Genomic DNA, 25,886 nt, shown 5'->3' with positions numbered 1-25,886 from the left:
CTTCTTGTTGACGAACAAACACAGAAATTTCATCGGCATTAAGTACAAAAGGCACAATGCCGGCTTAAGTACAAGAAAACTGACTCTTCTTATTGTCTATGTTTTGAAACATTCCTGTGACACTAGTTATAGATTCCGATGCATCACTTCAAGTTTACTGTAACCCTCTGTCCTTCCTATTGACAATGAAACACAGAAATTGCGTCGGAATTAAATACAAAATGCACAATGCCGACTTAAGTACAAGAAGACTGACTCTTCTTACTGTCTATGTTTTGAACCATTCCTGTGCCACTAGTTATAGATTCCAATGCTTCACTTCAGGTTTACTGTATCCCTCAGACCATCTTATTGACGATGAAACGCAGAAATTGCATCCGAATTAAATACAAAAGGCACAATGCGGACTTAATTATAAGAAAACTGACCCTTCTTACTGTCTATGCTTTGAACCATTCCTGTGACACTTGTTATAGACTCCGATGCTTCACTTTAGGTTTACTGTATCCCTCTGACCTTCTTATTGACGATGAAACACAGAAATTGCATCGGAATTAAATACAAAAGCACAATGCCGACTTAAGTACAAGTAAACTGACACTTCTTACTGTCTATGCTTTGAACCATTCCTGTGACACTAGTTATAGATTCCGATGCTTCTCTTCAAGTTTACTGTAACCCTCTGACCTTCTTATTGACGATGAAACACAGAAATTGCGTCGGAATTAAATACAAAAGGCACAATGCCGACTTAAGTACAAGAAGACTGACTCTTCTTACTGTCTATGTTTTGAACCATATCTGTGACACTAGTTATAGATTCCTATGCTTCACTTCAGGTTTACTGTATCCCTCTGACCTTCTTATTGACGATGAAACGCAGAAATTGCATCGGAATTCAATACAAAAGGCACAATGCCGACTTAAGTACAAGTAAACTGAATCCTCTTACTGTCTATTTTTTGAACCATTCCTGTGACACTAGTTTTAAATTCCGATGCTTCACTTCAGGTTTACTGTATCACTCTGACCTTAGTATTGACGATGACACAATGAAATTGCATCGGAATTAAATACAAAATGCACAATGCCGACTTAAGTACAAGAAAACTGACCCTTCTCACTTTCTATGTTTTAACCATTCCTGTGACACTAGTTATAGATTCCGATGCCTCACTTCAGGTTTACTGTATCCCTCTGACCTTCTTATTGACGATGAAATACAGCAATTGCATCGGAATTAAATACAAATGGCACAATGCCAATTTTAGTACAAGCAAAAACTGACTCTTCTTACTGTCTATGTTCTGAACCATTCCTGTGACACTAGTATAGATTCCGATGCTTCACTTCAGGTTTACTGTATCCCTCTGACCTTCTTATTGACGATGAAACACAGAAATTGCATCGGAATTAAATACAAATGGCACAATGCCGACTTAAGTACAAGAAAACTGACTTTTCTTACTGTCCATGATTTGAACCATTCCTGTGACACTAGTATAGATTCCGATACTTCACCTCAGGTTTACTGTGTACCTCTGACCTTCGTATTGACGATGAAACACAGAAATTGCTTCGGAATTAAATACAAAAGGCACAATGCCTACTTTAGTACAAGACAACCGGCACTTCTAACTGTCGATGTTTTGAACCATTCCTGTGACACTAGTAATAGATTCCGATGCTTCACTTCAGGTTTACTGTATCCCTCTGACCTTCGTACTGACGATGACACACAAATTTGCATCGGAATTAAATACAAAAGGCACAATGACGACTTAAGTACAAGAAAACTGACTCTTCTTATTGTCTATGTTTTAACTATTCCTGTGACACTAATTATAGATTCCGATGCTTCACTTCAGGTTTACTGTATCCCTCTGACCTTTATATTGACGAAGAAACACAGAAATTGCATCGGAAATAAATACAAGTGGCACAATGCCGACTTAAGTACAATAAAACTGACTCTACTTACTGTCTGTGTTTTGAACCATTCCTGTGACACTAGTTATAGATTACGATGCTTCACTTCAAGTTTACTGTAACCCTCTGACCTTCATAATGACGATGAAACACAGAGATTGCGTCGGAATTAAATACAAAAGGCACAATGCCAACTTAAGTACAAGAAGACTGACTCTTCTTACTGTCTATGTTTTGAACCATTTCTGTGACACTAGTTATAGATTCCTATGCTTCACTTCAGGTTTACTGCATCCCTCTGACCTTCTTATTGACGATGAAACACAGAAATTGCATCGGAATTCAATACAAAAGGCACAATGCCGACATAAGTACAAGTAAACTGAATCCTCTTACTGTCCATTTTTTGAACCATTCCTGTGACACTAGTTTTAAATTCCGATGCTTCACTTCAGGTTCACTGTATCCCTCTGACCTTCGTATTGACGATGACACACAGAAATTGCATCAGAAATAAATACAAAATGCACAATGCCGACTTAAGTACAAGAAAACTGACCCTTATCACTTTCTATGTTTTAACCATTCCTGTAACACTAGTGATAGATTCCGATGCCTCACTTCAGGTTTACTGTATCCCTCTGACCTCCTTATTGACGATGAAATACAGAAATTGCATCGGAATTAAATACAAATGGCACAATGCCAACTTAAGTACAAGAAAACTGACTCTTCTTACTGTCTATGTTCTGAACCATTCCTGTGACACTAGTATAGATTCCGATACTTCACTTCAGGTTTACTGTATCCCTCTGACCTTCTTATTGACGATGAAACACAGAAATTGCATCGGAATTAAATATAAAAAGCACAATGCCTACTTAAATACAAGACAACTGACTCTTCTTACTGTCTATGCTTTGAACCATTCCTGTGACACTAGTTATAGATTCCGATGCTTCACTTCAGGTTTACTGTATCCCTCTGACCTTCTTATTGACGATGAAACACAGAAATTGCATCGGAATTAAATACAAATGGCACAATGAAGACTTAAGTACAAGAAAACTGACTCTTCTTACTGTCCATGATTTGAACCATTCCTGTGACACTAGTATAGATTCCGATACTTCACCTCAGGTTTACTGTATACCTCTGACCTTCTTATTGACGATGAAACACAGAAATTGCTTCGGAATTAAATACAAAAGGCACAATGCCCGCTTAAGTACAAGACAACTGACTCCTCTCACTGTCTATGTTTTGAACCATTCCTGTGACACTAGTTATAGATTCGGATGCTTCACTTCAGGTTTACTGTATCCCTCTGACCTTCTTGTTGACGATCAAACACAGAAATTTCATCGGCATTAAGTACAAAAGGCACAATGCCGGCTTAAGTACAAGAAAACTGACTCTTCTTATTGTCTATGTTTTGAAACATTCCTGTGACACTAGTTATAGATTCCGATGCATCACTTCAAGTTTACTGTAACCCTCTGACCTTCTTATTGACAATGAAACACAGAAATTGCGTCGGAATTAAATACAAAATGCACAATGCCGACTTAAGTACAAGATAACTGACTCTTCTTACTGTCTATGTTTTGAACCATTCCTGTGCCACTAGTTATAGATTCCGATGCTTCACTTCAGGTTTACTGTATCCCTCAGACCATCTTATTGACGATGAAACGCAGAAATTGCATCCGAATTAAATACAAAAGGCACAATGCCGACTTAATTATAAGAAAACTGACCCTTCTTACTGTCTATGCTTTGAACCATTCCTGTGACACTTGTTATAGACTCCGATGCTTCACTTTAGGTTTACTGTATCCCTCTGACCTTCTTATTGACGATGAAACACAGAAATTGCATCGGAATTAAATACAAAAGGCACAATGCCGACTTAAGTACAAGTAAACTGACACTTCTTACTGTCTATGTTTTGAACCATTCCTGTGACACTAGTTATAGATTCCGATGCTTCTCTTCTAGTTTACTGTAACCCTCTGACCTTCTTATTGACGATGAAACACAGAAATTGCGTCGGAATTAAATACAAAAGGCACAATGCCGACTTAAGTACAAGAAGACTGACTCTTCTTACTGTCTATGTTTTGAACCATATCTGTGACACTAGTTATAGATTCCGATGCCTCACTTCAGGTTTAATGTATCCCTCTGACCTTCTTATTGACGATGAAATACAGCAATTGCATCGGAATTAAATACAAATGGCACAATGCCAATTTTAGTACAAGCAAAAACTGACTCTTCTTACTGTCTATGTTCTGAACCATTCCTGTGACACTAGTATAGATTCCGATGCTTCACTTCAGGTTTACTGTATCCCTCTGACCTTCTTATTGACGATGAAACACAGAAATTGCATCGGAATTAAATACAAATGGCACAATGCCGACTTAAGTACAAGAAAGCTGACTTTTCTTACTGTCCATGATTTGAACCATTAATGTGACACTAGTATAGATTCCGATACTTCACCTCAGGTTTACTGTATACCTCTGACCTTCTTATTGACGATGAAACACAGAAATTGCTTCGGAATTAAATACAAAAGGCACAATGCCTACTTAAGTACAAGACAACCGGCTCTTCTAACTGTCGATGTTTTGAACCATTCCTGTGACACTAGTAATAGATTCCGATGCTTCACTTCAGGTTTACTGTAACCCTCTGACCTTTGTACTGACGATGACACACAAATTTGCATCGGAATTAAATACAAAAGGCACAATGACGACTTAAGTACAAGAAAACTGACTCTTCTTATTGTCTATGTTTTAACTATTCCTGTGACACTAATTATAGATTCCGATGCTTCACTTCAGGTTTACTGTATCCCTCTGACCTTTATATTGACGAAGAAACACAGAAATTGCATCGGAATTAAATACAAGTGGCACAATGCCGACTTAAGTACAATAAAACTGACTCTACTTACTGTCTATGTTTTGAACCATTCCTGTGACACTAGTTATAGATTCGGATGCTTCACTTCAGGATTACTGTATCCCTCTGACCTTCTTGTTGACGATCAAACACAGAAATTTCATCGGCATTAAGTACAAAAGGCACAATGCCGGCTTAAGTACAAGAAAACTGACTCTTCTTACTGTCTATGTTTTGAAACATTCCTGTGACACTAGTTATAGATTCCGATGCATCACTTCAAGTTTACTGTAACCCTCTGACCTTCTTATTGACGATGAAACACAGAAATTGCGTCGGAATTAAATACAAAATGCACAATGCCGACTTAAGTACAAGAAGACTGACTCTTCTTACTGTCTATGTTTTGAACCATTCCTGTGCCACTAGTTATAGATTCCAATGCTTCACTTCAGGTTTACTGTATCCCTCAGACCATCTTATTGACGATGAAACGCAGAAATTGCATCGGAATTAAATACAAAAGGCACAATGCCGACTTAAGTACAAGTAAACTGACACTTCTTACTGTCTATGTTTTGAACCATTCCTGTGACACTAGTTATAGATTCCGATGCTTCTCTTCAAGTTTACTGTAACCCTCTGACCTTCTTATTGACGATGAAACACAGAAATTGCGTCGGAATTAAATACAAAAGGCACATTGCCGACTTAAGTACAAGATGACTGACTCTTCTTACTGTCTATGTTTTGAACCATATCTGTGACACTAGTTATAGATTCCTATGCTTCACTTCATGTTTACTGTATCCCTCTGACCTTCTTATTGACGATGAAACGCAGAAATTGCATCGGAATTCAATACAAAAAAGCACAATGCCGACTTAAGTACAAGTAAACTGAATCCTCTTACTGTCTATTTTTTGAACCATTCCTGTGACACTAGTTTTAAATTCCGATGCTTCACTTCAGGTTTACTGTATCACTCTGACCTTAGTATTGACGATGACACACAGAAATTGCATCGGAATTAAATACAAAATGCACAATGCCGACTTAAGTACAAGAAAACTGACCCTTCTCATTTTCTATGTTTTAACCATTCCTGTGGCACTAGTTATAGATTCCGATGCCTCACTTCAGGTTTACTGTATCCCTCTGACCTTCTTATTGACGATGAAATACAGCAATTGCATCGGAATTAAATACAAATGGCACAATGCCAATTTTAGTACAAGCAAAAACTGACTCTTCTTACTGTCTATGATCTGAACCATTCCTGTGACACTAGTATAGATTCCGATGCTTCACTTCAGGTTTACTGTATCCCTCTGACCTTCTTATTGACGATGAAACACAGAAATTGCATCGGAATTAAATACAAATGGCACAATGCCGACGTAAGTACAAGAAAACTGACTTTTCTTACTGTCCATGATTTGAACCATTCCTGTGACACTAGTATAGATTCCGATACTTCACCTCAGGTTTACTGTGTACCTCTGACCTTCTTATTGACGATGAAACACAGAAATTGCTTCGGAATTAAATACAAAAGGCACAATGCCTACTTTAGTACAAGACAACCGGCTCTTCTAACTGTCGATGTTTTGAACCATTCCTGTGACACTAGTAATAGATTCCGATGCTTCACTTCAGGTTTACTGTATCCCTCTGACCTTCGTACTGACGATGACACACAAATTTGCATCGGAATTAAATACAAAAGGCACAATGACGACTTAAGTACAAGAAAACTGACTCTTCTTATTGTCTATGTTTTAACTATTCCTGTGACACTAATTATAGATTCCGATGCTTCACTTCAGGTTTACTGTATCCCTCTGACCTTTATATTGACGAAGAAACACGGAAATTGCATCGGAATTAAATACAAGTGGCACAATGCCGACTTAAGTACAATAAAACTGACTCTACTTACTGTCTATGTTTTGAACCATTCCTGTGACACTAGTTATAGATTCCGATGCTTCACTTCAAGTTTACTGTAACCCTCTGACCTTCATAATGACGATGAAACACAGAGATTGCGTCGGAATTAAATACAAAAGGCACAATGCCGACTTAAGTACAAGAAGACTGACTCTTCTTACTGTCTATGTTTTGAACCATTTCTGTGACACTAGTTATAGATTCCTATGCTTCACTTCAGGTTTACTGTATCCCTCTGACCTTCTTATTGACGATGAAACACAGAAATTGCATCGGAATTCAATACAAAAGGCACAATGCCGACTTAAGTACAAGTAAACTGAATCCTCTTACTGTCTATTTTTTGAACCATTCCTGTGACACTAGTTTTAAATTCCGATGCTTCACTTCAGGTTCACTGTATCCCTCTGACTTTCGTATTGACGATGACACACAGAAATTGCATCAGAAATAAATACAAAATGCACAATGCCGACTTAAGTACAAGAAAACTGACCCTTATCACTTTCTATGTTTTAACCATTCCTGTAACACTATTGATAGATTCCGATGCCTCACTTCAGGTTTACTGTATCCCTCTGACCTTCTTATTGACGATGAAATACAGAAATTGCATCGGAATTAAATACAAATGGCACAATGCCAACTTAAGTACAAGAAAACTGACTCTTCTTACTGTCTATGTTCTGAACCATTCCTGTGACACTAGTATAGATTCGGATACTTCACTTCAGGTTTACTGTATCCCTCTGACCTTCTTATTGACGATGAAACACAGAAATTGCATCGGATTTAAATATAAAAAGCACAATGCCTACTTAAATACAAGACAACTGACTCTTCTTACTGTCTATGCTTTGAACCATTCCTGTGACACTAGTTATAGATTCCGATGCTTCACTTCAGGTTTACTATATCCCTCTGACCTTCTTATTGACGATGAAACACAGAAATTGCATCGGAATTAAATACAAATGGCACAATGAAGACTTAAGTACAAGAAAACTGACTCTTCTTACTGTCCATGATTTGAACCATTCCTGTGACACTAGTATAGATTCCGATACTTCACCTCAGGTTTACTGTATACCTCTGACCTTCTTATTGACGATGAAACACAGAAATTGCTTCGGAATTAAATACAAAAGGCACAATGCCCGCTTAAGTACAAGACAACTGACTCCTCTTACTGTCTATGTTTTGAACCATTCCTGTGACACTAGTTATAGATTCGGATGCTTCACTTCAGGTTTACTGTATCCCTCTGACCTCCTTGTTGACGATCAAACACAGAAATTTCATCGGCATTAAGTACAAAAGGCACAATGCCGGCTTAAGTACAAGAAAACTGACTCTTCTTATTGTCTATGTTTTGAAACATTCCTGTGACACTAGTTATAGATTCCGATGCATCACTTCAAGTTTACTGTAACCCTCTGACCTACTTATTGACAATGAAACACAGAAATTGCGTCGGAATTAAATACAAAATGCACAATGCCGACTTAAGAACAAGATAACTGACTCTTCTTACTGTCTATGTTTTGAACCATTCCTGTGCCACTAGTTATAGATTCCGATGCTTCACTTCAGGTTTACTGTATCCCTCAGACCATCTTATTGACGATGAAACGCAGAAATTGCATCCGAATTAAATACAAAACGCACAATGCCGACTTAATTATAAGAAAACTGACCCTTCTTACTGTCTAGGCTTTGAACCATTCCTGTGACACTTGTTATAGACTCCGATGCTTCACTTTAGGTTTACTGTATCCCTCTGACCTTCTTATTGACGATGAAACACAGAAATTGCATCGGAATTGAATACAAAAGGCACAATGCCGACTTAAGTACAAGTAAACTGACACTTCTTACTGTCTATGTTTTGAACCATTCCTGTGACACTAGTTATAGATTCCGATGCTTCTCTTCTAGTTTACTGTAACCCTCTGACCTTCTTATTGACGATGAAACACAGAAATTGCGCCGGAATTAAATACAAAAGGCACAATGCCGACTTAAGTACAAGAAGACTGACTCTTCTTACTGTCTATGTTTTGAACCATATCTGTGACACTAGTTATAGATTCCGATGCCTCACTTCAGGTTTACTGTATCCCTCTGACCTTCTTATTGACGATGAAATACAGCAATTGCATCGGAATTAAATACAAATGGCACAATGCCAATTTTAGTACAAGCAAAAACTGACTCTTCTTACTGTCCATGTTCTGAACCATTCCATGACACTAGTATAGATTCCGATGCTTCACTTCAGGTTTACTGTATCCCTCTGACCTTCTTATTGACGATGAAACACAGAAATTGCATCGGAATTAAATACAAATGGCACAATGCCGACTTAAGTACAAGAAAGCTGACTTTTCTTACTGTCCATGATTTGAACCATTCCTGTGACACTAGTATAGATTCCGATACTTCACCTCAGGTTTACTGTATACCTCTGACCTTCTTATTGACGATGAAACACAGAAATTGCTTCGGAATTAAATACAAAAGGCACAATGCCTACTTAAGTACAAGACAACCGGCTCTTCTAACTGTCGATGTTTTGAACCATTCCTGTGACACTAGTAACAGATTCCGATGCTTCACTTCAGGTTTACTGTATCCCTCTGACCTTCGTACTGACGATGACACACAAATTTGCATCGGCATTAAGTACAAAAGGCACAATGCCGACTTAATTATAAGAAAACTGACCCTTCTTACTGTCTATGCTTTGAACCATTCCTGTGACACTTGTTATAGACTCCGATGCTTCACTTTAGGTTTACTGTATCCCTCTGACCTTCTTATTGACGATGAAACACAGAAATTGCATCGGAATTAAATACAAAAGGCACAATGCCGACTTAAGTACAAGTAAACTGACACTTCTTACTGTCTATGTTTTGAACCATTCCTGTGACACTAGTTATAGATTCCGATGCTTCTCTTCAAGTTTACTGTAACCCTCTGACCTTCTTATTGACGATGAAACACAGAAATTGCGTCGGAATTAAATACAAAAGGCACATTGCCGACTTAAGTACAAGAAGACTGACTCTTCTTACTGTCTATGTTTTGAACCATATCTGTGACACTAGTTATAGATTCCTATGCTTCACTTCATGTTTACTGTATCCCTCTGACCTTCTTATTGACGATGAAACGCAGAAATTGCATCGGAATTCAATACAAAAGGCACAATGCCGACTTAAGTACAAGAAAACTGACCCTTCTCACTTTCTATGTTTTAACCATTCCCGTGACACTAGTTATAGATTCCGATGCCTCACTTCAGGTTTACTGTATCCCTCTGACCTTCTTATTGACGATGAAATACAGCAATTGCATCGGAATTAAATACAAATGGCACAATGCCAATTTTAGTACAAGCAAAAACTGACTCTTCTTACTGTCTATGTTCTGAAAAATTCCTGTGACACTAGTATAGATTCCGATGCTTCACTTCAGGTTTACTGTATCCCTCTGACCTTCTTATTGACGATGAAACACAGAAATTGCATCGGAATTAAATACAAATGGCACAATGCCGACTTAAGTACAAGAAAACTGACTTTTCTTACTGTCCATGATTTGAACCATTCCTGTGACACTAGTATAGATTCCGATACTTCACCTCAGGTTTACTGTGTACCTCTGACCTTCTTATTGACGATGAAACACAGAAATTGCTTCGGAATTAAATACAAAAGGCACAATGCCTACTTTAGTACAAGACAACCGGCTCTTCTAACTGTCGATGTTTTGAACCATTCCTGTGACACTAGAAATAGATTCCGATGCTTCACTTCAGGTTTACTGTATCCCTCTGACCTTTATATTGACGAAGAAACACAGAAATTGCATCGGAATTAAATACAAGTGGCACAATGCCGACTTAAGTACAATAAAACTGACTCTACTTACTGTCTATGTTTTGAACCATTCCTGTGACACTAGTTATAGATTCCGATGCTTCACTTCAAGTTTACTGTAACCCTCTGACCTTCATAATGACGATGAAACACAGAGATTGCGTCGGAATTAAATACAAAAGGCACAATGCCGACTTAAGTACAAGAAGACTGACTCTTCTTACTGTCTATGTTTTGAACCATTTCTGTGACACTAGTTATAGATTCCTATGCTTCACTTCAGGTTTACTGTATCCCTCTGACCTTCTTATTGATGATGAAACACAGTAATTGCATCGGAATTCAATACAAAGGGAACAATGCCGACTTAAGTACAAGTAAACTGAATCCTCTTACTGTCTATTTTTTGAACCATTCCTGTGACACTAGTTTTAAATTCCGATGCTTCACTTCAGGTTCACTGTATCCCTCTGACTTTCGTATTGACGATGACACACAGAAATTGCATCAGAAATAAATACAAAATGCACAATGCCGACTTAAGTACAAGAAAACTGACCCTTATCACTTTCTATGTTTTAACCATTCCTGTAACACTAGTGATAGATTCCGATGCCTCACTTCAGGTTTACTGTATCCCTCTGACCTTCTTATTGACGATGAAATACAGAAATTGCATCGGAATTAAATACAAATGGCACAATGCCAACTTAAGTACAAGAAAACTGACTCTTCTTACTGTCTATGTTCTGAACCATTCCTGTGACACTAGTATAGATTCCGATACTTCACTTCAGGTTTACTGTATCCCTCTGACCTTCTTATTGACGATGAAACACAGAAATTGCATCGGAATTAAATATAAAAAGCACAATGCCTACTTAAATACAAGACAACTGACTCTTCTTACTGTCTATGCTTTGAACCATTCCTGTGACACTAGTTATAGATTCCGATGCTTCACTTCAGGTTTACTGTATCCCTCTGACCTTCTTATTGACGATGAAACACAGTAATTGCATCGGAATTAAATACAAATGGCACAATGAAGACTTAAGTACAAGAAAACTGACTCTTCTTACTGTCCATGATTTGAACCATTCCTGTGACACTAGTATAGATTCCGATACTTCACCTCAGGTTTGCTGTATACCTCTGACCTTCTTATTGACGATGAAACACAGAAATTGCTTCGGAATTAAATACAAAAGGCACAATGCCCGCTTAAGTACAAGACAACTGACTCCTCTTACTGTCTATGTTTTGAACCATTCCTGTGACACTAGTTATAGATTCGGATGCTTCACTTCAGGTTTACTGTATCCCTCTGACCTTCTTGTTGACGATCAAACACAGAAATTTCATCGGCATTAAGTACAAAAGGCACAATGCCGGTTTAAGTACAAGAAAACTGACTCTTCTTATTGTCTATGTTTTGAAACATTCCTGTGACACTAGTTATAGATTCCGATGCATCACTTCAAGTTTACTGTAACCCTCTGACCTTCTTATTGACAATGAAACACAGAAATTGCGTCGGAATTAAATACAAAATGCACAATGCCGACTTAAGTACAAGATAACTGACTCTTCTTACTGTCTATGTTTTGAACCATTCCTGTGCCACTAGTTATAGATTCCGATGCTTCACTTCAGGTTTACTGTATCCCTCAGACCATCTTATTGACGATGAAACGCAGAAATTGCATCCGAATTAAATACAAAAGGCACAATGCCGACTTAATTATAAGAAAACTGACCCTTCTTACTGTCTATGCTTTGAACCATTCCTGTGACACTTGTTATAGACTCCGATGCTTCACTATAGGTTTACTGTATCCCTCTGACCTTCTTATTGACGATGAAACACAGAAATTGCATCGGAATTAAATACAAAAGGCACAATGCCGACTTAAGTACAAGTAAACTGACACTTCTTACTGTCTATGTTTTGAACCATTCCTGTGACACTAGTTATAGATTCCGATGCTTCTCTTCAAGTTTACTGTAACCCTCTGACCTTCTTATTGACGATGAAACACAGAAATTGCGTCGGAATTAAATACAAAAGGCACAATGCCGACTTAAGTACAAGAAGACTGACTCTTCTTACTGTCTATGTTTTGAACCATATCTGTGACACTAGTTATAGATTCCGATGCCTCACTTCAGGTTTACTGTATCCCTCTGACCTTCTTATTGACGATGAAATACAGCAATTGCATCGGAATTAAATACAAATGGCACAATGCCAATTTTAGTACAAGCAAAAACTGACTCTTCTTACTGTCTATGTTCTGAACCATTCCTGTGACACTAGTATAGATTCCGATGCTTCACTTCAGGTTTACTGTATCCCTCTGACCTTCTTATTGACGATGAAACACAGAAATTGCATCGGAATTAAATACAAATGGCACAATGCCGACTTAAGTACAAGAAAGCTGACTTTTCTTACTGTCCATGATTTGAACCATTCCTGTGACACTAGTATAGATTCCGATGCTTCACTTCAGGTTTACTGTATCCCTCTGACCTTCGTACTGACGATGACACACAAATTTGCATCGGAATTAAATACAAAAGGCACAATGACGACTTAAGTACAAGAAAACTGACTCTTCGTATTGTCTATGTTTTAACTATTCCTGTGACACTAATTATAGATTCCGATGCTTCACTTCAGGTTTACTGTATCCCTCTGACCTTTATGTTGACGAAGAAACACAGAAATTGCATCGGAATTAAATACAAGTGGCACAATGCCGACCTAAGTACAATAAAACTGACTCTACTTACTGTCTATGTTTTGAACCATTCCTGTGACACTAGTTATAGATTCGGATGCTTCACTTCAGGATTACTGTATCCCTCTGACCTTCTTGTTGACGATCAAACACAGAAATTTCATCGGCATTAAGTACAAAAGGCACAATGCCGGCTTAAGTACAAGAAAACTGACTCTTCTTACTGTCTATGTTTTGAAACATTCCTGTGACACTAGTTATAGATTCCGATGCATCACTTCAAGTTTACTGTAACCCTCTGACCTTCTTATTGACGATGAAACACAGAAATTGCGTCGGAATTAAATACAAAATGCACAATGCCGACTTAAGTACAAGAAGACTGACTCTTCTTACTGTCTATGTTTTGAACCATTCCTGTGCCACTAGTTATACGAGGGTCGGTCAAAAAGTAATGGCTCCCATTTTTTTTCTACTTAAAGAAATTAAGTTAAGTGACAAATTTGAATTTGGCGCCATTCCTCAAACCTTCTTCTGCAATCCACTGCAGTAGTAACTTTCTGTGTCAACAGGTGGCAGCACAGCAGAAGTTTGTAAGATGGCCGACATCGATGTTCGTTTGAGACAGCGTTGTGTGATTGAATTCTTGAATGCAGAAGGTGAAACGCCCATACGCATTCATGAAAGACTGAAGAAGGTGTATGGTGTTGTGACAGTGGATGTCAGCACTGTTAGACGATGGGTTCGTCGTTGTAAGGAAGCTGAAGGGCAAACACAGTTGACTGACGAAAAGCGGAGCGGCAGGCCGGTGAGTGCAGTGACTCCACACAACATTCAGCAAGTTGATGACATCATTCGTGGTGACCGTCGGGTGACTGCAGATGAAGTGTGTCGCATTATTTCTCTTAGTAAAGGCAGTGTGATCACGATTATTAAACAATTGGGGTACTCAAAAGTTTGTGCACGGTGGGTTCCAAGAATGTTAACCGATCAGAATAAAGAGGCAGGGAAAACAATAGCCTCCCAACACTTGCAGCGCTTCCGTTTGGAGGGAGATGAGTTTCTGAAAAAAATTGTGACCGGGGACGAAACATGGGTGCATTTTTTTGAACCCGAATCAAAGAGGCAGTCAATGGAGTGGCGTCACACAAGCTCGCCGAGGAAGAAAAAATTCAAAACTGTGCGATCGGCAGGGAAAGTTATGGCAACAGTTTTCTGGGATACAGAGGGTGTGATTCTGGTTGATTTTTTGGAGCAGGGATGCACAATAAATTCTGTTCAATAAGTCACAACCCTCAACAAACTTAAAGCACGTCTTCAGCGAGTTCGCCCAACAAAATCAATGGCAGATGTTCTTCTTTTGCATGACAATGCAAGACCACACACCAGTCGTCACACCTCTGACGAGATTGTCAAAAATGGATGGGAAGTTTTGCCTCATCCCCCATACAGCCCTAACCTGGCACCATCAGACTTCCATCTGTTCGGGCCACTAAAAGAAGCTCATCGTGGGATTCATCTTGAAGATGAGGAGGCCGTCAAAACATACGTGCGTCAATGGCTTAGGAAGCAGAGCTGTGATTTTTACCGTGCTGGGATACATGCCCTTGTTCAAAGATGGACCAAAACTGTAGAGATGGGCGCAGATTACATTGAAAAATGACAAAATGATCCTCAATGTTGTGGTTTTCAACCTATGTAATTGCATTTAAATTTCCTGACAATTAAACGTAGAAAAAAAAATAGGAGACATTACTTTTTGACTGACCCTCGTAGATTCCGATGCTGCACTTCAGGTTTACTGTATCCCTCAGACCTTCTTATTGACGATGAAACACAGAAATTGCATCCAAATTAAATACAAAAGGCACAATGCCGACTTAAGTACAAGAAGATTGACTCTTCTTATTGTCTATGGTTTGAAACATTACTGTGACACTAGTTATAGATTCCGATGGTTCAATTCAGGTTTACTGTATCCCTCTGACCTTTTTATTGACGATGAAACACAGAAATTGCATCGGAATTAAATACAAAAGGCACAATGCCGACTTAAGTACAAGTAAACTGACACTTCTTACTGTCAATGATTTGGACCATTCCTGTGACACTAGTTATAGATTCCGATACTTCACTTCAAGTTTACTGTAACCCTATGACCTTCTTATTGACGATCAAACACAGAAATTTCATCGGCATTAAATACAAAAGGCACAATGCCGGCTTAAGTAAAAGAAAACTGACTCTAATTACTGTCTATGTTTTGAAACATTCCTGTGACACTAGTTATAGATTCCCTTGCTTCACTTCAGGTTTACTGTATCCCTCTGACCTTCTTATTGACGATGAAACACAGAAATGGCATCGGAATTCAATACAAAAGGCACAATGCCGACTTAAGTAAAAGTAAACTGAATCGTCTTACTGTCTATGTTTTGAACCATTCCTGTGACACTAGTTATAGATTCCGATGCTTCACTTCAGGTCTACTGTATCCCTCTGACCTTCGTATTGACGATGACACACAGAAATTGCATCGGAATCAAATATAAATGGCACAATGCTGACTTAAGTACAAGAAAACTGACTCTTCTTACTGTCTAAGTTTTGAACCATTCCTGTGACACTAGTTATAGATTGCGATGCTTCACTTCAGGTATACTGTATCCCTCTGACCTTCATATTGTCGATGAAACACAGAAATAGCATCGGAATTAAATACAAAAGGCACAATGCCGACTTAAGTACAAGAAAACTGACTCTTCTTATTGTCTATGCTTTGAAACATTCCTGTGACACTAGTTATAGATTCCGATGCTTCACTTCAGGTTTACTGTATCCCCCTGACCTTCTTATTGACGATGAAACACAGAAATTGCATCGGAATTAAATGGAAAAGGCACAATGCTGACTTAAGTACAAGAAAACTGACGCTTCTTACTGTTTATGTTTTGATCCATTCCTGTGACCCTAGTTATAGATTCCGATGCTTCACTTCAGGTTTACTGTATCCCTCTGATCTTCTTATTGACGATGAAACACAGATATTGCACCGGAATAAAAATCCAAAAGTCACAATGCCGACTTAAGTACAAGAAGTCTGACCTTTCTTACTGTCTACGTTTTAACCATCCTGTGACACTAGTTATAGATTCCGATGCTTCACTTCAGGTTTACTGTATCCCTCTGACTTTCTTATTGACGATGAAACACAGAAATTGCATCGGAATTAAATACGAAAGGCACAATGCCGACTTAAGTACAAAAAGACTGACTCTTCTTACTGTCTATGTTTTGAACCATTCCTGTGACAATAGTTATAGATTCGGATGCTTCACTTCAGGTTTACTGTATCCCTCTGACCTTCTTGTTGACGATCAAACACAGAAATTTCATCGGCATTAAGTACAAAAGGCACAATGCCGGCTTAAGTACAAGAAAACTGACTCTTCTTATTGTCTATGTTTTGAAACAATCCTGTGACACTAGTTATAGATTCCGATGCATCACTTCAAGTTTACTGTAACCCTCTGACCTTCTTATTGACGATGAAACACAGAAATTGCGTCGGAATTAAATACAAAATGCACAATGCCGACTTAAGTACAAGAAGACTGACTCTTCTTACTGTCTATGTTTTGAACCATTCCTGTGCCACTAGTTATAGATTCCGATGCTTCACTTCAGGTTTACTGTATCCCTCAGACCATCTTATTGACGATGAAACACAGAAATTGGATCCGAATTAAATACAAAAGGCACAATGCCGACTTAATTATAAGAAAACTGACCCTTCTTACTGTCTATGCTTTGAACCATTCCTGTGACACTAGTTATAGATTCCGATGCTTCACTTCAGGTTTACTGTATCCCTCTGACCTTCTTATTGACGATGAAACACAGAAATTGCATCGGAATAAAATACAAAAGGCACAATGCCGACTTAAGTACAAGTAAACTGACACTTCTTACTGTCTATGTTTTGAACCATTCCTGTGACACTAGTTATAGATTCCGATGCTTCACTTCAAGTTTACTGTAACCCTCTGACCTTCTTATTGACGATGAAACACAGAAATTGGGTCGGAATTAAGTACAAAAGGCACAATGCCGACATAAGTACAAGAAGACTGACTCTTCTTACTGTCTATTTTTTGAACCATTCCTGTGACACTAGTTTTAAAATCCGATGCTTCACTTCAAGTTTACTGTATCACTCTGACATTCGTATTGACGGTGACACACAGAAATTGCATCGGAATTAAATACAAAATGCACAATGCCGACTTAAGTACAAGAAAACTGACCCTTCTCACTTTCTATGTTTTAACCATTCCTGTGACACTAGTTATAGATTCCGATGCCTCACTTCAGGTTTACTGTATCCCTCTGGCCTTCTTATTGACGATGAAATCCAGAAATTGCATCGGAATTAAATACAAATGGCACAATGCCAACTTAAGTACAAGCAAAAACTGACTCTTCTTACTGTCTATGTTCTGAACCATTCCTGTGACACTAGTATAGATTCCGATGCTTCACTTCAGGTTTACTGCATCCCTCTGACCTTCTTATTGACGATGAAACACAGAAATTGCATCGGAATTAAATACAAATGGCACAATGCCGACTTAAGTACAAGAAAACTGACTTTTCTTACTGGCCATGATTTGAACCATTCCTGTGACACTAGTATAGATTCCGATACTTCACCTCAGGTTTACTGTATACCTCTGACCTTCTTATTGACGATGAAACACAGAAATTGCTTCGGAATTAAATACAAAAGGCACAATGCCTACTTAAGTACAAGACAACCGGCTCTTCTAACTGTCGATATTTTGAACCATTCCTGTGACACTAGTAATAGATTCCGCTGCTTCACTTTAGGCTTACTGTATCCCTCTGACCTTCGTACTGACGATGACACACAAATTTGCATCGGAATTAAATACAAAAGGCACAATGACGATTGAAGTACAAGAAAACTGACTCTTCTTATTGTCTATGTTTTAACTATTCCTGTGACACTAATTATAGATTCCGATGCTTCACTTCAGGTTTACTGTATCCCTCTGACCTTTATATTGACAAAGAAACACAGAAATTGCATCGGAATTAAATACAAATGGCACAATGCCAACTTAAGTACAAGCAAAAACTGACTCTTCTTACTGTCTATGTTCTGAACCATTCCTGTGACACTAGTATAGATTCCGATGCTTCACTTCAGGTTTACTGCATCCCTCTGACCTTCTTATTGACGATGAAACACAGAAATTGCATCGGAATTAAATACAAATGGCACAATGCCGACTTAAGTACAGGAAAACTGACTTTTCTTACTGGCCATGATTTGAACCATTCCTGTGACACTAGTATAGATTCCGATACTTCACCTCAGGTTTACTGTATACCTCTGACCTTCTTATTGACGATGAAACACAGAAATTGCATCGGATTTAAATATAAAAAGCACAATGCCTACTTAAATACAAGACAACTGACTCTTCTTACTGTCTATGCTTTGAACCATTCCTGTGACACTAGTTATAGATTCCGATGCTTCACTTCAGGTTTACTATATCCCTCTGACCTTCTTATTGACGATGAAACACAGAAATTGCATCGGAATTAAATACAAATGGCACAATGAAGACTTAAGTACAAGAAAACTGACTCTTCTTACTGTCCATGATTTGAACCATTCCTGTGACACTAGTATAGATTCCGATACTTCACCTCAGGTTTACTGTATACCTCTGACCTTCTTATTGACGATGAAACACAGAAATTGCTTCGGAATTAAATACAAAAGGCACAATGCCCGCTTAAGTACAAGACAACTGACTCCTCTTACTGTCTATGTTTTGAACCATTCCTGTGACACTAGTTATAGATTCGGATGCTTCACTTCAGGTTTACTGTATCCCTCTGACCTTCTTGTTGACGATCAAACACAGAAATTTCATCGGCATTAAGTACAAAAGGCACAATGCCGGCTTAAGTACAAGAAAACTGACTCTTCTTATTGTCTATGTTTTGAAACATTCCTGTGACACTAGTTATAGATTCCGATGCATCACTTCAAGTTTACTGTAACCCTCTGACCTACTTATTGACAATGAAACACAGAAATTGCGTCGGAATTAAATACAAAATGCACAATGCCGACTTAAGAACAAGATAACTGACTCTTCTTACTGTCTATGTTTTGAACCATTCCTGTGCCACTAGTTATAGATTCCGATGCTTCACTTCAGGTTTACTGTATCCCTCAGACCATCTTATTGACGATGAAACGCAGAAATTGCATCCGAATTAAATACAAAACGCACAATGCCGACTTAATTATAAGAAAACTGACCCTTCTTACTGTCTAGGCTTTGAACCATTCCTGTGACACTTGTTATAGACTCCGATGCTTCACTTTAGGTTTACTGTATCCCTCTGACCTTCTTATTGACGATGAAACACAGAAATTGCATCGGAATTGAATACAAAAGGCACAATGCCGACTTAAGTACAAGTAAACTGACACTTCTTACTGTCTATGTTTTGAACCATTCCTGTGACACTAGTTATAGATTCCGATGCTTCTCTTCTAGTTTACTGTAACCCTCTGACCTTCTTATTGACGATGAAACACAGAAATTGCGTCGGAATTAAATACAAAAGGCACAATGCCGACTTAAGTACAAGAAGACTGACTCTTCTTACTGTCTATGTTTTGAACCATATCTGTGACACTAGTTATAGATTCCGATGCCTCACTTCAGGTTTACTGTATCCCTCTGACCTTCTTATTGACGATGAAATACAGCAATTGCATCGGAATTAAATACAAATGGCACAATGCCAATTTTAGTACAAGCAAAAACTGACTCTTCTTACTGTCCATGTTCTGAACCATTCCATGACACTAGTATAGATTCCGATGCTTCACTTCAGGTTTACTGTATCCCTCTGACCTTCTTATTGACGATGAAACACAGAAATTGCATCGGAATTAAATACAAATGGCACAATGCCGACTTAAGTACAAGAAAGCTGACTTTTCTTACTGTCCATGATTTGAACCATTCCTGTGACACTAGTATAGATTCCGATACTTCACCTCAGGTTTACTGTATACCTCTGACCTTCTTATTGACGATGAAACACAGAAATTGCTTCGGAATTAAATACAAAAGGCACAATGCCTACTTAAGTACAAGACAACCGGCTCTTCTAACTGTCGATGTTTTGAACCATTCCTGTGACACTAGTAACAGATTCCGATGCTTCACTTCAGGTTTACTGTATCCCTCTGACCTTCGTACTGACGATGACACACAAATTTGCATCGGCATTAAGTACAAAAGGCACAATGCCGACTTAATTATAAGAAAACTGACCCTTCTTACTGTCTATGCTTTGAACCATTCCTGTGACACTTGTTATAGACTCCGATGCTTCACTTTAGGTTTACTGTATCCCTCTGACCTTCTTATTGACGATGAAACACAGAAATTGCATCGGAATTAAATACAAAAGGCACAATGCCGACTTAAGTACAAGTAAACTGACACTTCTTACTGTCTATGTTTTGAACCATTCCTGTGACACTAGTTATAGATTCCGATGCTTCTCTTCAAGTTTACTGTAACCCTCTGACCTTCTTATTGACGATGAAACACAGAAATTGCGTCGGAATTAAATACAAAAGGCACATTGCCGACTTAAGTACAAGAAGACTGACTCTTCTTACTGTCTATGTTTTGAACCATATCTGTGACACTAGTTATAGATTCCTATGCTTCACTTCATGTTTACTGTATCCCTCTGACCTTCTTATTGACGATGAAACGCAGAAATTGCATCGGAATTCAATACAAAAGGCACAATGCCGACTTAAGTACAAGAAAACTGACCCTTCTCACTTTCTATGTTTTAACCATTCCCGTGACACTAGTTATAGATTCCGATGCCTCACTTCAGGTTTACTGTATCCCTCTGACCTTCTTATTGACGATGAAATACAGCAATTGCATCGGAATTAAATACAAATGGCACAATGCCAATTTTAGTACAAGCAAAAACTGACTCTTCTTACTCTCTATGTTCTGAAAAATTCCTGTGACACTAGTATAGATTCCGATGCTTCACTTCAGGTTTACTGTATCCCTCTGACCTTCTTATTGACGATGAAACACAGAAATTGCATCGGAATTAAATACAAATGGCACAATGCCGACTTAAGTACAAGAAAACTGACTTTTCTTACTGTCCATGATTTGAACCATTCCTGTGACACTAGTATAGATTCCGATACTTCACCTCAGGTTTACTGTGTACCTCTGACCTTCTTATTGACGATGAAACACAGAAATTGCTTCGGAATTAAATACAAAAGGCACAATGCCTACTTTAGTACAAGACAACCGGCTCTTCTAACTGTCGATGTTTTGAACCATTCCTGTGACACTAGAAATAGATTCCGATGCTTCACTTCAGGTTTACTGTATCCCTCTGACCTTTATATTGACGAAGAAACACAGAAATTGCATCGGAATTAAATACAAGTGGCACAATGCCGACTTAAGTACAATAAAACTGACTCTACTTACTGTCTATGTTTTGAACCATTCCTGTGACACTAGTTATAGATTCCGATGCTTCACTTCAAGTTTACTGTAACCCTCTGACCTTCATAATGACGATGAAACACAGAGATTGCGTCGGAATTAAATACAAAAGGCACAATGCCGACTTAAGTACAAGAAGACTGACTCTTCTTACTGTCTATGTTTTGAACCATTTCTGTGACACTAGTTATAGATTCCTATGCTTCACTTCAGGTTTACTGTATCCCTCTGACCTTCTTATTGATGATGAAACACAGTAATTGCATCGGAATTCAATACAAAGGGAACAATGCCGACTTAAGTACAAGTAAACTGAATCCTCTTACTGTCTATTTTTTGAACCATTCCTGTGACACTAGTTTTAAATTCCGATGCTTCACTTCAGGTTCACTGTATCCCTCTGACTTTCGTATTGACGATGACACACAGAAATTGCATCAGAAATAAATACAAAATGCACAATGCCGACTTAAGTACAAGAAAACTGACCCTTATCACTTTCTATGTTTTAACCATTCCTGTAACACTAGTGATAGATTCCGATGCCTCACTTCAGGTTTACTGTATCCCTCTGACCTTCTTATTGACGATGAAATACAGAAATTGCATCGGAATTAAATACAAATGGCACAATGCCAACTTAAGTACAAGAAAACTGACTCTTCTTACTGTCTATGTTCTGAACCATTCCTGTGACACTAGTATAGATTCCGATACTTCACTTCAGGTTTACTGTATCCCTCTGACCTTCTTATTGACGATGAAACACAGAAATTGCATCGGAATTAAATATAAAAAGCACAATGCCTACTTAAATACAAGACAACTGACTCTTCTTACTGTCTATGCTTTGAACCATTCCTGTGACACTAGTTATAGATTCCGATGCTTCACTTCAGGTTTACTGTATCCCTCTGACCTTCTTATTGACGATGAAACACAGTAATTGCATCGGAATTAAATACAAATGGCACAATGAAGACTTAAGTACAAGAAAACTGACTCTTCTTACTGTCCATGATTTGAACCATTCCTGTGACACTAGTATAGATTCCGATACTTCACCTCAGGTTTGCTGTATACCTCTGACCTTCTTATTGACGATGAAACACAGAAATTGCTTCGGAATTAAATACAAAAGGCACAATGCCCGCTTAAGTACAAGACAACTGACTCCTCTTACTGTCTATGTTTTGAACCATTCCTGTGACACTAGTTATAGATTCGGATGCTTCACTTCAGGTTTACTGTATCCCTCTGACCTTCTTGTTGACGATCAAACACAGAAATTTCATCGGCATTAAGTACAAAAGGCACAATGCCGGTTTAAGTACAAGAAAACTGACTCTTCTTATTGTCTATGTTTTGAAACATTCCTGTGACACTAGTTATAGATTCCGATGCATCACTTCAAGTTTACTGTAACCCTCTGACCTTCTTATTGACAATGAAACACAGAAATTGCGTCGGAATTAAATACAAAATGCACAATGCCGACTTAAGTACAAGATAACTGACTCTTCTTACTGTCTATGTTTTGAACCATTCCTGTGCCACTAGTTATAGATTCCGATGCTTCACTTCAGGTTTACTGTATCCCTCAGACCATCTTATTGACGATGAAACGCAGAAATTGCATCCGAATTAAATACAAAAGGCACAATGCCGACTTAATTATAAGAAAACTGACCCTTCTTACTGTCTATGCTTTGAACCATTCCTGTGACACTTGTTATAGACTCCGATGCTTCACTATAGGTTTACTGTATCCCTCTGACCTTCTTATTGACGATGAAACACAGAAATTGCATCGGAATTAAATACAAAAGGCACAATGCCGACTTAAGTACAAGTAAACTGACACTTCTTACTGTCTATGTTTTGAACCATTCCTGTGACACTAGTTATAGATTCCGATGCTTCTCTTCAAGTTTACTGTAACCCTCTGACCTTCTTATTGACGATGAAACACAGAAATTGCGTCGGAATTAAATACAAAAGGCACAATGCCGACTTAAGTACAAGAAGACTGACTCTTCTTACTGTCTATGTTTTGAACCATATCTGTGACACTAGTTATAGATTCCGATGCCTCACTTCAGGTTTACTGTATCCCTCTGACCTTCTTATTGACGATGAAATACAGCAATTGCATCGGAATTAAATACAAATGGCACAATGCCAATTTTAGTACAAGCAAAAACTGACTCTTCTTACTGTCTATGTTCTGAACCATTCCTGTGACACTAGTATAGATTCCGATGCTTCACTTCAGGTTTACTGTATCCCTCTGACCTTCTTATTGACGATGAAACACAGAAATTGCATCGGAATTAAATACAAATGGCACAATGCCGACTTAAGTACAAGAAAGCTGACTTTTCTTACTGTCCATGATTTGAACCATTCCTGTGACACTAGTATAGATTCCGATGCTTCACTTCAGGTTTACTGTATCCCTCTGACCTTCGTACTGACGATGACACACAAATTTGCATCGGAATTAAATACAAAAGGCACAATGACGACTTAAGTACAAGAAAACTGACTCTTCGTATTGTCTATGTTTTAACTATTCCTGTGACACTAATTATAGATTCCGATGCTTCACTTCAGGTTTACTGTATCCCTCTGACCTTTATGTTGACGAAGAAACACAGAAATTGCATCGGAATTAAATACAAGTGGCACAATGCCGACCTAAGTACAATAAAACTGACTCTACTTACTGTCTATGTTTTGAACCATTCCTGTGACACTAGTTATAGATTCGGATGCTTCACTTCAGGATTACTGTATCCCTCTGACCTTCTTGTTGACGATCAAACACAGAAATTTCATCGGCATTAAGTACAAAAGGCACAATGCCGGCTTAAGTACAAGAAAACTGACTCTTCTTACTGTCTATGTTTTGAAACATTCCTGTGACACTAGTTATAGATTCCGATGCATCACTTCAAGTTTACTGTAACCCTCTGACCTTCTTATTGACGATGAAACACAGAAATTGCGTCGGAATTAAATACAAAATGCACAATGCCGACTTAAGTACAAGAAGACTGACTCTTCTTACTGTCTATGTTTTGAACCATTCCTGTGCCACTAGTTATACGAGGGTCGGTCAAAAAGTAATGGCTCCCATTTTTTTTCTACTTAAAGAAATTAAGTTAAGTGACAAATTTGAATTTGGCGCCATTCCTCAAACCTTCTTCTGCAATCCACTGCAGTAGTAACTTTCTGTGTCAACAGGTGGCAGCACAGCAGAAGTTTGTAAGATGGCCGACATCGATGTTCGTTTGAGACAGCGTTGTGTGATTGAATTCTTGAATGCAGAAGGTGAAACGCCCATACGCATTCATGAAAGACTGAAGAAGGTGTATGGTGTTGTGACAGTGGATGTCAGCACTGTTAGACGATGGGTTCGTCGTTGTAAGGAAGCTGAAGGGCAAACACAGTTGACTGACGAAAAGCGGAGCGGCAGGCCGGTGAGTGCAGTGACTCCACACAACATTCAGCAAGTTGATGACATCATTCGTGGTGACCGTCGGGTGACTGCAGATGAAGTGTGTCGCATTATTTCTCTTAGTAAAGGCAGTGTGATCACGATTATTAAACAATTGGGGTACTCAAAAGTTTGTGCACGGTGGGTTCCAAGAATGTTAACCGATCAGAATAAAGAGGCAGGGAAAACAATAGCCTCCCAACACTTGCAGCGCTTCCGTTTGGAGGGAGATGAGTTTCTGAAAAAAATTGTGACCGGGGACGAAACATGGGTGCATTTTTTTGAACCCGAATCAAAGAGGCAGTCAATGGAGTGGCGTCAC

At 38.5% G+C, this 25,886-nt stretch overlaps 1 protein-coding gene across 1 annotated transcript in view; it reads left to right on the top strand.

The window, feature by feature from the left end:
• LOC126440351 (molybdenum cofactor biosynthesis protein 1-like) overlaps positions 1 to 25,410 on the top strand; it is a 383,691-nt gene extending 358,281 nt beyond the window's left edge. Inside the window, exon 6 of the mRNA XM_050090639.1 lies at positions 25,312 to 25,410. The gene's annotated coding sequence lies outside the window, so the exon portion shown is untranslated. The remainder of the gene's footprint in view (positions 1 to 25,311) is intronic.
• The last annotated feature ends 476 nt before the right edge of the window (positions 25,411 to 25,886 follow it).

The sequence above is a fragment of the Schistocerca serialis genome, unplaced genomic scaffold, assembly GCF_023864345.2.
Source record: "Schistocerca serialis cubense isolate TAMUIC-IGC-003099 unplaced genomic scaffold, iqSchSeri2.2 HiC_scaffold_1362, whole genome shotgun sequence".
NCBI lineage: Eukaryota > Metazoa > Arthropoda > Insecta > Orthoptera > Acrididae > Schistocerca > Schistocerca serialis.
Note: the sequence above shows the minus strand (reverse complement) of the source record. Positions and strands in the feature narration are given on the sequence as shown.